The 16,703-nt window shown below is 41.8% G+C and overlaps 1 long non-coding RNA gene across 1 annotated transcript; it reads left to right on the top strand.

The window, feature by feature from the left end:
• On the top strand, window positions 1–7,746 carry LOC119086474. Its single transcript, XR_005089764.1, has 2 exons — window positions 1–325; window positions 6,978–7,746. It is a non-coding gene; the product is annotated as an uncharacterized LOC119086474 (long non-coding RNA).
• The last annotated feature ends 8,957 nt before the right edge of the window (window positions 7,747–16,703 follow it).

Consider the following 16,703-nt stretch of genomic DNA (forward strand, 5'->3'; position numbering starts at 1 on the left):
AATCAGATATGGGGAAGAAAGAAGAAAGGAAAGGGTATCCTTTATGGTTTAATGAAAGATATTTGTGTGTCAAATCGACATGGGGACAGTTCTACTGTTTTTTATTTGTTTGTCAACCTTATCCACACTTAGGCATGTTTTGGAAGAGGTCATTTTAACTGCGGAAATGCCTCCATTGGATTGGCCTGTGGACAAGTATGGAGGACATTTCTTTTTATTGATGATTGATGCTGGAAGGCCCAGATAACTGAAGTGCTGCCCATCCTAGGCTGTTGGTGCTTCAATTTTAAAAATGCAGCCTGAACAAGACGTCAGGAGCACTCCGGTAAGCAGCATTACTTCATGGTCTCTGCTTCAGTTCCTGCCTCCTGATTTCTGCCTTTGAGTGCCTGCCTTGACTTCCCTTCCTACTGGACTGCAGCTGAAATAACGCCTTTAATTCCTGAGTAGTTTTTGGCCATGATGTTTGATAATAATAGAAATCTAGTAAGACAACCAGGAAGATGCAGAGATTGTTTTATGATTTGCATTTGCTCATGAGGTTAATACTCAAATGCATGAGTACTGTAAAAGAAATGGGATTTACAGAGTGTCAAATCAACTATAAGCCAAACTTATTCTAACTTTTACAGATCGTGTATGAATGATATTTTATAGACACTTTTTAAAGTTTGAATGAAATCATGTAATTTTATATGACTGAGCTGTACAGAGGAAATATGTATAAAATATGCTCTTGAACTGATTGATTTCCTTTGGGACATGATGTTACATGAACATCACTGTCCTATAGAGAAGTGGTTAATTATATCCAATTGCTTTAAGGAAAGGATCAAAGAGGTTTTTTAAGAATAATGTGGAGAACTCGAAAAACCAAAAAAAAAAAAAAAAAAAAAGAATAATGTGGAGAAATAATATCTTCTTTCAACAGCCATTTAAAAGTGAAATATTATTTAGCCTGAATGTTGCAATGTTTATCAGCTTTTACTAATTTGGAATTTGTGATGTATTGTATTGCTCACTTTAATCATTATTTGTAGATATTATATTTAAGGAATTTAATCCAAATTATGTAAGGGGTACTATAATTTCTATATGCATAAGTGAGAATATTTTGCTTTAGACTTTTACACTTAATATATATTTGTCACAGATATTTCTTGATTTGAGCTTTATTAGGTTTCGTTAGGTCTACAAGAGCCTCTGCTACTGTAAATCACCCAGTGCAAAAACCTGCAGAATGTTGAATCTTTTACTTCTCCAATACGTATAGAACATTACACCTTCTTTGTGTAAATTTTGCATTATCTGTTTGAAATAATTAACGTATTCCCCTAAATCTGTAACTGATTCAATACTTTTGCAATGTTTGTGCATTCATTATAATGGCTTTACCCTTGGGTAGTAACAATTCCACTCACCGATGACATTGTGTTACATGGTGGTATGGGAAGAAAGTTCTCTCAGAAGCAGGCTAGAATTGTCCTCCATGTCCATATTCTGTAAATGTTAAACTTAAGGTGTGTCCATCCGGTCTAAAGCAAAGTCACTCAAGAAACCTAGGCAATGTTGCAGGTACCTCACTCAGGATGGTTGTTTCTGGCTCCATCTATTGACCTGAAAATGTCATGATTTCAGTTTTCTCAGTAGATAAATGATATTTGATTGTGTAAATTGCCACATTTTATTACCTATTCACCATATGTCATACTTCTTGGCTGTCCCAGTTTCTGGCTATTACAAGTAGAACAGAAACGAACATGGATGAATAAATATCTCTGTAGTAAAATATAGAGTCTTTTGAGTCTATGCCCCAACGTGGTATAGTCGGTTCTTGGGGCATACCTAATTTCACCTTTTGAGGAGCCTCCACATTGAATTCCATAGTGACTGCTTGAGTGTACACTGTCACCAACAACAAATAAGTGTTCCACTTTTCTTATCATCCTTCCTATCATTTGCACTCATTTGTATTATTAATCTCAGGCATTCTGTCTTTGGTAAGATAGAATCTCAAATTAGCACTAATTTGCATTTACCCCAGATCTAAAAGGGATATTCAGGATCTAACCCCTCCCCTCAAGACCCCAAAGGCAGAGAGATTTATTCCAATAACAAATATAAGATGATGCTTCCATTTCAGTTTTCTAAATGTTGTTCTCATGAACAGGAGTGGAGTTTGTGAAACATTATTTCTTGCATGTATTGATTTTGTCATAAACATTCCTATTACTTTTAAAAATATAGTGAGTCTGGATGAATTGTTCTGAGGGAGGGAAGTGAGAGGGGAGGAGGGAAACTGGGATTTCTCAAGCTGGAGGAACAACCCTCCTGTACCCACACTGCTGAGATTCACCTCTCTCCTGAGACATCACCTCTCCCATCTAGCCTAGGTTTTGAATATGCTGGAAGATAAACCAAAGGGGATGAGCTGGAGTCCTAAGGCCTCCCAGGGTCCAGCCAGCTTTGGAGAATGAAAAGCAGAAGGTGGGATCACAGGGCTCCTTTTAGGCTCACCCCAGTCCATATGGCTGAGGGAGAGAGAGAGGACCCGTCTCAAGATGGCTCTCCAAGCCCACATTACATCCTCCTTTTCTCCAAGTCTCTGACATTTATTCTTATATCCCCTAGAGGGGGTGGGGGGCTTTGACACAGAAGGAACTGCACAGGCCAGGAGAAGGGTGCCTAGACCTCCAGGGTCTTGTTTTCCCCCTTGGACAGAGATGAAATGCCCTGCTGGGAGAGGAGATCCTACCGCGGAGGGTATTCTCCCGGGGCCTTTAAGATCCTTCAGAGGACTGGAGCAAGACCCTGGGATGCTGTTGACAATAAAGGAGTGTGACAAAGCACAGGGACTCTGCCTCCCTGACTCTGCCTCCCTGAGGCAATATCAGCCCCCAGCACAGCTTTAGTCAGAATGGTGGAGAGCATGTTCCAAAGGGGTTCTTAGAATTTAAGACAGGAATAAGAGCAGAGCTGACCCTGTGGAACAGCAGGCAGCCTTGAGGAGCTCAGGGATGGGCTGGCTTATTCGGCATGGTCCTCTCATTGGGTTTACCCTACACAAGGAAGTGGGTAGACATTGGTTAGGTTTAGGCAATAGTGAAAAGGAATGATCTGGCTCCTTTGGGGAAGAGAACCGTTTTTAACACTGAGCCTCACGAAATACCACAGGCTGATCTGAAACTTGCCGTGGTCCTCCTGCCTCTGCTTGACAAGTACTGAGATCTCAGGTGTGAACCACCATGATGAGCACTTAACAATGTTTGTTTATTTATTTGTTTTGAGATGAGTCCTTGCTTTATAAAGAACTATGTCCTGAAATCAAAATCCTTTTGTCTGCCTATCCAAAGTGCTGGGATTATAGGTGTGGGCCAGTGTGCCGGACTGGGATCTGGCTCCTTTTGTCAACTTCCAATGAGCTTTCAAGGAGAGACCCAACTCTAGCAAGTTGTCCTCTAACCGCCCCCACCCGACATGTGCTGTTTTATCCTCATGTCATTCCCCCTCCCCCCCCCACACACACAGAGGTGGGGGGATAAGTAATAAATAAGTAAAAGTTTAACAAATCCAAAGAACCCTGAAACCTCATCGGGACCTTGGGATCCGGTCTCACATGTCATTAACACTAGAAAATTGCAGAAATCTCTATTTTTAGAGAAGGGATGTATGAGGTCCCAGGACTCTGTAAGGATTCTTTCTTGTTAGATGTAAAGGCTCTCCTCCCCTGTAGAAATCCCCAAGTTCTGCGTGGGGAAAGAGCTTCTCAGTTAAAGAATGGATGTGAAGGTCCTGGCAGAGGTGAGGGGTGGGAGAGAGAAGCTGTGGGGGAAGTCAGACTGTCCTGGTAGGGCTGAAATCCTGGTCAGGGGTCGGCACGAGCACTTTTCTCCCAGATCTACAGGAGTTGCTATGTCCAAATGTCAGCACGACAGACGACTCCAGGTAGGCTGGCCATCTGGGATTCTGCTGGTTGCTGCGGGGCTGGAACCCCCTAGACTTGTGAAGTCTACAGTCCTCACCTAACTGCTGTAGAAGGAAGGAGTTTAATGGGGGTCACACTTTGGGGGATCTGGGCAGGAAGCAGTAACGAGGCATGAGCAGGGCACGTGGTTGGAGCGCCAGCTCTCCTCCCAGGACTGGCTCCTTCTAGAAGACAGCTTCGATCCCAGCACCCTTCGCACTGTGGGTTGGGAAAGTTGTAGACAGTGGCTCTTAGTTTATCACGAGACAGGAACTTCAAATTAACACTGAAAATGCTTGCACTCTGGAGACATTTAACGTAAGTATTTTAGTTATGTTAGCTAAACTACGTGTGAGGAATTATGTTTAGTTATGTTAGAGTTCAGAGGACTTTATCGGATGGCAGTCCTCCCATCTTCTGTGACACAGGGTCTCTTCTGTTCACTACTGAACAGCGTGACAGGAATAGCTGGCCAAGGAGCTTCTGCTGATTCCCCCGTCTCCGGCTCCCACCTGCGGTAGAAGAGGCTTCTGGTTTAGAGCCGCTTCTGCCCAGGTTTTGGTTTGTTTGTTTTTATGGACATTTTGACGATCCGAACTTGCATCACAAAGCTTGATATCAAATACTATAGACATTGAACCATCTTCTCTGGTCCTTGTACACATTGTCAAAATTTTATGCAATTTTCCATCATCCTGTGAGATGGTTAATTTTGATTGTTAATGGAATTTCATCTAGAACAATCTACGACCCAGGATTCTAGGCACAAGTGTGAGGAGTTATTTTAGCTATGTTAGCCTCTGTCCATGTGTCTGAGGAATTGTCTGGACTAGGTCACTGGGGAGTGAAGACTCACATTAGAATTGGGCTGTACTATTCCTTTGGCACGGTTCCCAGAATGGACAAAAAGATGCAGTTCACTGAGTATGAGCATTCATTCTTGTCTTTTTTGTAACTAGGTAAGCAACTCGACTAGCGGCAAGCTCCTAACAGAATTGCCCCACAATTTTGTCCTGAGCCCTCAAACTTAAGCCAAGCAAAACTTTTCTTGTGTAAACAATATACTAGAGCATCTTTTCACAGCAACAGGAAAAGAAATTAAGAAACATGTTGCTAGGAGTAAAGCTGTTGTTAGGGTACACCTGATCAGTTCGTTCTTAGCCAGTGGCACTGTTCTGTGGCAAGAATCTGGAATCCCTAACTTTTCCTTATTAAGCAGAATGTAACAGGCCATTCTGATAGGAGTTTGGATGACAAGACTCTGGAGAGAAACTGGTTGCAGTAGATCTGCCTAGAGACTACTGGTCCCTGAGTAAGCCAGGGAGAGAAAGGGAACTGTGAAACGGCATTCTCCAAAGTCGATGAAAAAATAATAAACATAGTGATCAAATTATAGAATAATATTTATTGTTGCAATAAATAATATGCACTAGGCAACATAAAGTATAATAAGGTAAAATAATATAAATGAAAAATTATTTGTAATTAATATAATATGGGAAAATGAAAAAGAAGAAATGTTTTATAATAAGTTTTTCTGAAACATGGATAAGTGGGAGGAGGAAGGGAGCATTTAAAAGGAACAAGCAGGGCCGGGCGGTGGTGGCGCACGCCTTTAATCCCAGCACTTGGGAGGCAGAGACAGGCGAATCTCTGTGAGTTCGAGGCCAGCCTGGACTACCAAGTGAGTCCCAGGAAAGGCGCAAAGCTACACAGAGAAACCCTGTCTCGAAAAACCAAAAAAAAAAAAAAAAAAAAAAAAGGAACGAGCAGGGACCTGAGAACTCAGTTCTTACTCAAGGCTCCAGTCCATAATCTAAAAGCATCCCCCGGGATGCCTCTATTGATCAATGGTGGCATGTTCAATATCTTTGAGGAACTTTCTTATTTCTAGACAAAACCAGAAGATCCAAACAAATTCTTTCAAATTCTGGAAAAATACTTTGTAAAAATAGTTTTTAGTATAATAATCTTAAAAGCAAGGAGAAAGAGAAGCCAAATGTAGTTTGGGGAATTGAAGTTTCTAGTTACTAAGGAAATCACAGGCAGGAAGATAGCTCAGCCAGTCCAGATGTTACCTTAGCCATCCCCCATCCCCCAGTTGTTGGTTCTGTAGAACACTATGACTCCTAATGGTACTGGATGAGGAGGTCGTTTCACTTTTCACTGCTAAATGAAACATAAAATGTCATATTGACACAAACATCCTCAGATTATGGTTTCCCCTCAATTCAGGTACAATGGGCTATCTCCCTCTGCCTCAATTCAATGAAACAAATATTACCAAACCAAGAAAAGTCAACTATGAGCCTCATCTCCACTCTGCACAGTGAATTGCTTATGTTAACTGTTTTCCCAACCTTGAAAGGTGCTAATGGTTGGACTCAGGGACAATCTAGCCCCTTTATCATTCTTAACATATTTGTTGCAGTGAATCCTGTGTCATTTAAGATTTACGCCAGTGCTAAGCATTTGATAAGACTTATCTGTCATATGAGATCAAACCAACACTATTGTTGCACAAACGTAGCATGGTTTGTAGATACTGGCACAGAGCTGCATCCTCCAGAAACTTTGATGGATGTTAAAATTAATCCTTGTTTCTAAATGATCTTTTCAAAAGTAATATTATCAATAAAACTTATAAATAAATAAATAAATAAATAAATATCAAATAAATCTTATGTGGCTCATTGACCAGGGGAAAGGGAGGTGAGAAATGTATAAGGAAATATTCTGGGATATTCCTTCAGTAGGAGTATATCTGTTATATATGAATATACTTATACATGCATCTATGATGTATGTGTTTATATGTGTATCTGTTTATGAACACACACACATATGCACATAGAGTTCAATTAAAGAACAGTTTGAAATACATCCCCCATCCTGTAATAACATGACATTTTTCATTGCTGCTGTGATGTTATTTACATCCTCCTGAAATTAGGAAATTGATATTATCCTGCCATTCATTTGATGACTATTTAAATTTTTCCTTTCCCTGTAGGACCTTCCTCCTGAGGAGGAGAAGATGGACTCTTGAATTCTTGACCATTACCCTGAGGACAGGACTTTTCATTTTGACAGCCACCGTGGTTATCGCTGGCAGCCATCTTTTCATCAGATTCAGCAAAAATTATTTAGGGAATCTGAAGCTTTTTCCATGTTATTATAACTCTTTGGACTATTTCCATAAAAACAGTGGCATCTTCTAATCTTATTGTAAATGACAATTTGAGGTGTTAAATGCTTCTTTTATATTGTAACCATAGAGTATCTTTCCTTACCTATAAGTCCTCCATTGTGAGGAGGAACAGTTGGACTCATGGGCACTGCATCACTGTCCAGGGGGCATGTCTTCTCACTGGGACAGCTGTTGTCTTCATGGTCTTTGTCCTTCAACTCATCAAAGTCAGTTAAATTGTTTAGGGACCCAGAGACCTCTCTATGGGGGCAAGGCATTGAGCTCTCACCCTGAAGCAAAGTCATGTCTTCTCCAAATATTTTCTGACAGTTTTCAATGAGAAATTTTACAAGAGAAAACTATGGAAAAAAAAAATGGGGCAAACAGAGGATCTCGGTCATTTCACAGAGTTGTAAATCACATTTTATATATGAGTCATGGAGATTAAAAATGTGTAATTCAAAATTCTGAGAAAAAGTCAGCAGTTACAAAATATAGGAGCTGGCTAATCATTTGAAATTTGAAGCCTATTGTGGGGTCGGATGTTAAAATGTGATCAACACCTAACAATAAATGCTATATAAGAGAATGATTTCCAGGGTTATAAGTATTATGGCTAATTTATATTGTCTACCTGACTATCTTTGGTTCCGTTTATCACATACATGGCTGAGCTTGTTTGTAAGGACACTTATAGGAATACACAATAAGGTGGGAACACTCTTTCTCAATGTGGGCACCATCTTATTGATAGTTCCATAGGGTGAATAAAAAGGGACAGATGGGCAAAGCCAACTGATCAATAATAGCACTCATCTGTCTCTGATCACTCAGGGCAGTTGCAATATTAACCGCTTAATCCTCAGGTTCATTACATTGGGAGGCATCTGAAGTAAGGGCTGGTGGGAGAGAATTGGATAAGTGTGGGTCTCAACTGAAGGAGGCTTGGCCTTATCTTCTTTTCTCTGTTGGATTCCTCGCTGCATAGGGAAAAGATTTGGGGAGTCACGTGTACCTATAATGTACTCTTTAGAGGCCCAAATGCAATGAGCCAATCAATAATCATTCAGAAACTCAAAGTCTGGGTGTCTAAATAATCATATGAGTTTTATACTGAATACTTGTAATTTATTTGAAAGGCACCCACCACAGACAGCAGCAAGAGACTTTTATAAAATCGTATTAACCAAGACCCAGAACAACCGTGTCTGATTTAAAAAAAAAAAAAAAATACCAATCCATATTGGCCTTGTTTATATGGGGCAGTCATTTTGAAAACAAGTAAACACGCACACATCCCTCAGTGATGACACCACACCATGAGTCAGTCTTGCTTGCTGAGCCCAGCACTGATGTTGTTTCCTGTCATCTTACAGTCCTTGCTGTCTGAAGCAGTCAAACGATATTGACAAAGTGACTGAGCGTTGTGCTCAAAAACCCACTGAGAAGACTCTCAGGTTGTCCTGTATTCCCATCTCACCGTGAGGACTTGACTTCCCCAGGCATACAGACCACGTCTCATTACCTTTTGGGAGCTATCATTTGCTAATCCAGGATTGTAGGACGTAGGCAGACATAGGATGCCAGGAGCCATGCAAACAGATAAACCACAAGCTGTCATCCTGTTAGCTGCAGAATTTCTTGCAATGGTGTGTAACACTCTGAAAAGTAGTCTAAAGAGAAGGACGTGGAGGTTAGGCAGCTGCTCCAAAGGACGGAACACAGAGACAAATTATTTTAAAATAAGAAATTGTATTCAGGAAGTCGTAAATATGAAGAAAGGGAACAGAGTAACTGGATCTTATTCATGGTCCTCTGAGAATACAGTGAAATGAGGGATGTGTCCTAGAATACTGTCTGAAATGTTTCTGCAAAGTCAGTAAAATAAGACAATATCTACTGGTGTATAATTGAATATAAACCTACTTCCATTCTTGACCTTTTCCTGCTTTGAATATAAAATTGTGGAATTTAGACCAATTCAAGTATTTATGTAGTTGCTCTGAAGCACCAGCCTGCCTCCATTTGGGGCTTAAAAGTCATCTTCTAGTAAAGACAATTGGCTTATTCCTGTTTATGATTAAACCTCTGTTTTTCAAGGATTGGGCTGTGCGCCACCTGTGACCTTAACTATGCTTCTGTTCTGCATGTTCCAGGAACGGGAATCATGTCTTTGTTTTTTATAACCATTTTACAACCCTACCTTTGTTGAAAAAGGTTATACAACTACCTTGTTACCTTGTAACCATGCCTTTCTTCTAGGAGAGACTAACTTGTTAGGCTTACATTCTGCTCCTATAACCCTGCCTATTTTGACTGCCAAATCTCCCATTAGTAAATCCCCTATCTCTGATCTCTAAAGTCTAACAGTCTTGTCTTTCTCACATCCAATGCTGACCTTTGGAACCCTGCCTTAGAAAAAGCAACCCATGTACACTAATAAAAACTCTTGCTTTAATTAATTTGGCCATGCTGGGAGGCGGTGGCGCACGCCTTTAATCCCAGCACTTGGGAGTTCAAGGCCAGCCTGGTCTACTGAGTAAGATCCAGGACAGGCACCAAAACTACACAGAGAAACCCTGTCTCGACCCCCACCCCCACCCCCCAAAAAAAGAAGAAAAAAATTAATTTGATCATATTGATTGAGGTCTGTGGTCTTTCACTTCTGGTCTTTGGGATATACTGCTCTCTGTGTACAGGACACATTAACTAGATAACTCATGGCATGGCTGCATGTGTTTCCTTAAACATATTGAGTTAAAACAGATAAACTTCTTTTTGTTATTTGTAACTTAGATACTTTGGATCTTAACAGGAATTCTCTGATATTTCCCTCTCCCCATCCTTAACCATTTGTTAACATTCCTCAGAATTCCAGTTTCAAAATGCTGAGTGACAATGGCAGAGAACAACATGGACCATGGAAGTGGCAGGGATTAGTGTTTGTGCTCATGTGGACACAGATACACACCACACACAATCCTTGCTTCTAGAAGGAGGCTATGGGGATGTGATGGGAGCTTTATGGGCAGAACTGATATTTCTGAATTTTTTGACCCTGATATAGTTAAATATTCCAGTGAAGTTTGCCTACACAATGTCAAACTGTCTTGATTGTGCTGGCTTGAAAAGTCCAGTTTCCTAAGTGGGTAGCTAAGCTGTTTCCTCTATCTTCTGGGTTGGGAGGATCCCCATAGAATTTAGTGAGTTGCAGTACTACTTCCCGGTCTGCAACTCTAAGGCAAAATAAACCTTTTAATCCCCAAGTTGTTTTTGGTCATGGTGTTTTAATCACAACAGAAAAAAAACCTAGTAAGACAAGCATGAAGCAGCAGAGATTGTACTGTGATTTGAATTGGTCCATGCTGTTTAATATTCAAATGCATGAGTATTATAAAAGAAATTAGAATCTTTAAGTGTTGTCAAGATAATCTATAGAAAGTTCCAACTTTTTCTAACATATGAAAGATATGAGATTGGTACTTTAAGAAATTTGATTAGAATGTCATATTTTTAATGACTATGAGACGCATAGATGAAATTTTCATAAAATGTGCTAAGCAAAAGCTGAATCCTCTGGGATGTGATGATGTTGCATGAACATTACTGTCTTGTGGAGAAGTGACCAATTATATCCCCTACCACCATTGTTTTATGGAGAAGGCCAAAGTTAATTTAGTCAATAGTATGGAAACAAGACAAGTTTTTCTCTTTCTTTTCTTTTCTTTCCTTTTTTCTCTTCTTTCTTTCTCCCTTTCTTTCTTTCTTCCTTCCTTCCTTTCTTCCTTTTCCTCCTCCTCTTCTCCTTCCTCTCCTTTCTTTCTTTCTTTCTTTCTTTCTTTCTTTCTTTCTTTCTTTCTTTCTTTCTTTCTTTCTTTCTTTCTTTCTTTCTTTCTTTTTCTTTTTTGAGACAGTGTTTCTCTATATAGCCCTGGATGTCCTGGAACTCACTCTGTAGACCAGGCTGGCCTTGAACTTACATATCTGCTTGCCTCTGCCTCCCAAGTGCTGGGATTAATGGTAATGGCATGTGACACCACCACCCTGCTACAAGACCAGTTTCAAGACCAGTTTCGTTAAACAGCCATTTAAAAGTGTTGCATTATTTTTCCTGAATATTGTAATATGTATTCTTATCAGCCTTTATAAATTTGGAATTTGAGGTGGATTGTATTGCTTATCCTTAAGAAAAATTCACCTTTAAAGATTGTATTTAAGAACTTACTGCTTCAGATTGTGAAAGGGGAAATATGATGTGTAGATGCACTAGTGAGAATATTTGCTTTATTATTTTACATTTAATATATGGACTTGTAACAAATATATCTTGATTTGAGCTTTTATAAGTTTAATTATGCCCATGCCTACAGGATCCTCTGCTTCTGTTTCTGTAAAGCACCCAAAGTTCAGAATTCTTCAGAATTTTTTAGGACTTTTTTTCTGTAATACAGGAGTGTACATCACATCAAATTTGAATATGCTTTTGCATTGTTGGTCTTGTTGTGTTGACCCATTTGAAATAATTAAATTATTTGCCCAAATTTGTGTCTTGTCAATTCTTTGGACTGTTTTCAATGCACTCAAAAAGTGCCTAAAGCTGAAGATTGTGTTTTTTAGTGATTTTATGTTCAGTTTTTGTTAACACAAGCCAATAAGAGCCTCCCATAAAAATAAAGGTCTAGTTATTTAATTATTCATTTATTCAATTTGGTTTCTCAAAACGGAGTTTCTCTGTTTAGCCTTGGCTGTCCTGGAACTCTGTCTGTAGATAAGGCTGGCCTTGAACTCATAGAGATTACCTGCCTTTGCCTCCCACATGCTGGGCTTAAAGGCATGTACCACCACTGCCCAGCCCATAAAGGTCTTTTTTTCTTATCTCCTGTAGTTGGTCATATATTGCATCTCATAGATATCTCCTAAATTAACTTCAGATTGGACCTTGGCATAGTAATCTTTGACAAATGGGCCATTAGGTAACACTGACCACTCGAGCTGCTGAAAACCATTCTTTTACTGTGCGAAGAAGGCTGGACATACTTGCGGTAGACTGAGAACAAATCACAAGCCAGTTCAAGTGACAGACAGGCGCCATTTGTTGCTGGAGGGCTTCTCTCCAGGTTCCACCAAGCCCTGCAGTCCCATAATCCACCTATAAAATAATCACTCAGACGCTCAGATTATTTATAAACTGTATGGCCGTGGCAGGCTTTTTGTTAACTGTTTTTACATCTTAAATTAACCCATTTTTATAAATCTATACCTTGTCACATGGCTGGTGGCTTACCGGCGTCTTTACATGTTGCTTGTCCTGGAGGTGGCTTCAGTGTCTCTCCCCCCTTCTTCCTGTTTCCCCAATTTTCCTCTCTCCTTGTCCCACCTACACTTCCTGTCTGGTCACTAGCCATCAGTGTTTTATTTATATAGAACGATATCCACAGCACTTTGACATGTCAGTGACCCCCAGGTGAGCTCCTGTTACTGCGCATCCATGAGCCACACAGCTAAGACCAGATCAACTGCCCAGCTTAGCATCCTACAAAGAAGCATGTGAGTCATGAACAAAACATGCATGAACAAAAATAAAGAAGATGTGTAATATACCATAAGCAAATACATTTAGGTCATATAATATACTAAATAGAATCCAAATCACAAAATAGAGAAACAGATATTTGAGGGGGAGGGGGTCAATTCTTCTCAGTTGTGAATAGATGGAAGGAGGCATCACCTTAGATGCTTCTCTTAGTTTATGCTTGGTGTTTTGAGTCTTTTGTTGAAGAATTCAATTATTTCTGTGCAGAATATAAACCAAGTTCTAAAAAATCCAGCCAGCATTCTGAAAAAGAGTTGACAGAAGAATACTATAACAATACATGAAGAAAGATATGATATGTGGCTATCGGGATTCTAGTCTCTAACAAACGAAAAAAAATCATGGACAGCTAGCTAAACAGGTGATCCAGATGGGGCCTCAGACACGCTGCTCCAGCTGTCCCTTGTGCAGGACACTGTGGCATTTAATGGTCTCGTGTCTAAAGGTTGCTCCAAAGTCACTGATGAGTGAAAAATACGTTACTTTAGTACAGATTTCCTCTCAGACACTAGACTTACCTCAGTTCTTATCGCAGTAGATTCTATGACTTTCTAAAACAATTAGACAAATAACGTCAAACAAAGAACTATCAGGAAGATGAAGAGGAAAGGACTAAAGATGAAGGACTTCAAGTTCTGAATCTCCTCTGCATTCCAGACAGTGAATCATGAACTTGGCAGTCCAGCTGTGTGGGCGCCATGGGCCCTGGCCCCCGGCCCCCGACTGGGAGTGGCTGCAGCCTTGCTTGCTTGACCTTGATCAGATGTCCTCCCTATTCGGATTCCCTACCGGTATCCACCCTTCTGAATGCTTAAGGGAAGTTCCTTGTGTCCTCCCTATTCGGATTCCCTGCCGGTATCCACCCTTCTGAATGCTTAAGGGAAGTTCCTTGTTGTGTATCCTGCATTTTGGGCGTTAACTACTTAGATGCAAGAATATAGAACATTGAGTCTGGAATGTGGACCATTGACAGCGAACTTCTGCCCTCCGGGGGTTCCTCCATTTGTGCTGTAAGCCTGTACGTATTTAAGGTTTCTTCCCTCTTTCAATAAACGGCATTCGACATCCAATCGTACGGATGACCCGCTGTCTTTTGTCTCTATTTTTTAATCCGCAGCCCTTCGCTCAGGCAAGGTGAACGGTTATCGGTAACGCGGGCGTTACCGCAACAAATGGAGGTTCCTACCGAGGTCTGAGTAAGGAGGACCAGCTGACGGACACTCTTGGAAGGCCGGCCGGCATTTTAAGGTAAGAGTGGATTGGAATGGGGGCCGCTAGCTCACAGTCACTCCTCGAGGAACAGTTAATTGGACTGTTGAGGCGGCAAGGCACTATTATTAAGAGCAAGACAGCTAAAGATTTTGTTCAAATCCTCCAGAATGCTAGTCCTTGGTTTCTGGTCTCCGGAGGATTTAATATACCAGATTGGGAACAGGTCAAGGTTGACTTACAAAAATATATGCATAAAGAAGGGCCTGATTCCATATCCTTAGCCACTTTTTCTTTGTGGCGCTTGGTTAAGGATGCATTGCTTAGTGAAGATATTGAAGTCCAAGAACACTTAAATGAAGCTAAAGCTGTGTTGGAGGAGTCTCAGATAGAGGAGGCTCTCAGAACCCTTAAAACTTCTGATGTTTCTGATTCGGCAGAATCGTCTTCCGATTCTGCAGAGTCATCTTCAGAGGGTGATGATGCAGAAATCAGATCAAAAAAGGATGCTAGATGCCTAAGAGGGAAATCACAGATTTCTCGCAAGGATAGACCTCCAGCCCATAACCTTGACTTTTGCAACACGGAGGTCCTTCCTTCCGCACCCATGGAGGGATTGACGGGGGGAGTTGCTTACCCAGTCATAGAGACTCAAAATGTTCAGGGGCAGAGACAAAGAGAGCACAATCCTCTAGATTTTAAAAGCATCAAACAGCTCAAGGAAGCTGTGATGTCATATGGGCCCCATGCTCCTTTTACCATCGCTATACTTGAATCTTTTTCTGCCTTAAATTGCACCCCTAGCGATTGGATGCAGCTGTGTCGCGCTGCTCTCTCTGGGGGGGATTATTTAATTTGGAGGAGTGAGTTTCAAGAACATTGTCAAACTACAGCTAATAGAAATGCTGCTGCAGGCTTCCCGGCTCGTAATCTTGAGATGCTCACGGGTGCAGGGCAGTATGCCACTTTACAAGCACAGATTTTGTATGATCCTGCAGTTTATGCACAGATTAGTGTGGCCGCTACCAGAGCGTGGAAAGGGCTACCTAATAAAGCTGCTGGTGAACAACTATCTAAAGTCATTCAAGGGCCGTCAGAACCATTTGCAGAATTTGTAGATCGCCTGCTTCAACTAGCAGGGAGAGTGTTTGGGGATGTTGATCAAGCCATGCCCATAGTAAAGCAACTGGCCTTTGAAAATGCCAATAAATATTGCAAGGAGGCCATTAGGCCTCATAAAAATAAGAGCTTAAATGATTATCTTAAACTATGTAGAGATATAGATGGGCATCACATCATGGGACAGGTAATGGCCTCAGCCATGAGGGGGATTAATTCTGGAGGAAACCACCCAAAAACCTGTTTTGGATGCGGCAAGCAAGGTCATATTAAGAATAATTGTCCTGGAGCCCAAGCAACGGCAAAGACACCGGGACTTTGCCCGCGATGTAAAAAGGGACATCACTGGAGTAATGAGTGCCGATCTAAGGTTTATGCTCAGGGAAATATGTTACCACCGTCGGGAAACGGGCAGCGGGGTCCGCTCCGGACCCCCCAAAGCCAGGTGTATGGAGCCCTGGATACACCTGCCCCATCCCCAGTTTCCCACCATCCCATCCAGTTTGTTCCTCGAAGGAACCCCTTTTTGTCCAAGACCTTATCAGAGGCACCCCTGGAAGCGCAGGATTGGACCTCTGTTCCTCCACCAGAACAGTATTAACACCTCAGATGGGTCCCCAGGCTCTCGGTACTGGAGTTATGGGTCCACTACCTGCAGGGTCTTTAGGACTGATTCTGGGCAGGAGCAGCACTCTTATGCAAGGGATTAGAGTAATTCCAGGAGTGATGCTTAAGGGAAGTTCCTTGTTGTGTATCCTGCATTTTGGGCGTTAACTACTTAGATGCAAGAATATAGAACATTGAGTCTGGAATGTGGACCATTGACAGCGAACTTCTGCCCTCCGGGGGTTCCTCCATTTGTGCTGTAAGCCTGTACGTATTTAAGGTTTCTTCCCTCTTTCAATAAACGGCATTCGACATCCAATCGTACGGATGACCCGCTGTCTTTTGTCTCTATTTTTTAATCCGCAGCCCTTCGCTCAGGCAAGGTGAACGGTTATCGGTAACGCGGGCGTTACCGCAACACAGCTGTAAATCCCTGGGCTTGTATGCTGCCAATGGCTGGCTTCAAAGAAAATTTTACTATACCCAGTGTATTATTTCAGGCTCGGGATGGCCAATCCTTTACCTCCATCCTATATGACAACCGTCCCAGCCACAGGTTCCGTAATAGTGTCGGGGCTATTGTCACTAAGGAAGAGAGCAGTAATTTCAGAAGGGTTGTGGGGCTGAGCGTGCTCATGAAGTGGAGGCCTCCTGCTCTAAACACCCCTTATTTGCGGGCAGTCTCCCCCCCCCCCCCATCATCAACAGACAGCTGTGGCCTTGGACGGTGAGACCCATGGTGGCAAGGACATGGCAATATTCCCGTGTAATCTGCAGGCACACTGGAGTCCAGGAGCAGATCTGCATCTCACACATCATGGCCTTGGCAGGCTTCCTGGAGCCCTGCACCGACTGCAGCCTGGCGCCCCCTGCCGGTCAGAGCAGTGCGGTGAGCCGGGGCCAGACCACCCTATTGTTCCTGTTGGAAGGGACAATGTTGATGCTGGTTGTGACAGCTGAACCCTGACTAAGCTCACTGGACTCCACACCAATGTTCCACAACTGGCTTCAGTGCCTCCGGC

The sequence above is a fragment of the Peromyscus leucopus genome, chromosome 22 (assembly GCF_004664715.2).
Source record: "Peromyscus leucopus breed LL Stock chromosome 22, UCI_PerLeu_2.1, whole genome shotgun sequence".
Taxonomy (NCBI): domain Eukaryota; kingdom Metazoa; phylum Chordata; class Mammalia; order Rodentia; family Cricetidae; genus Peromyscus; species Peromyscus leucopus.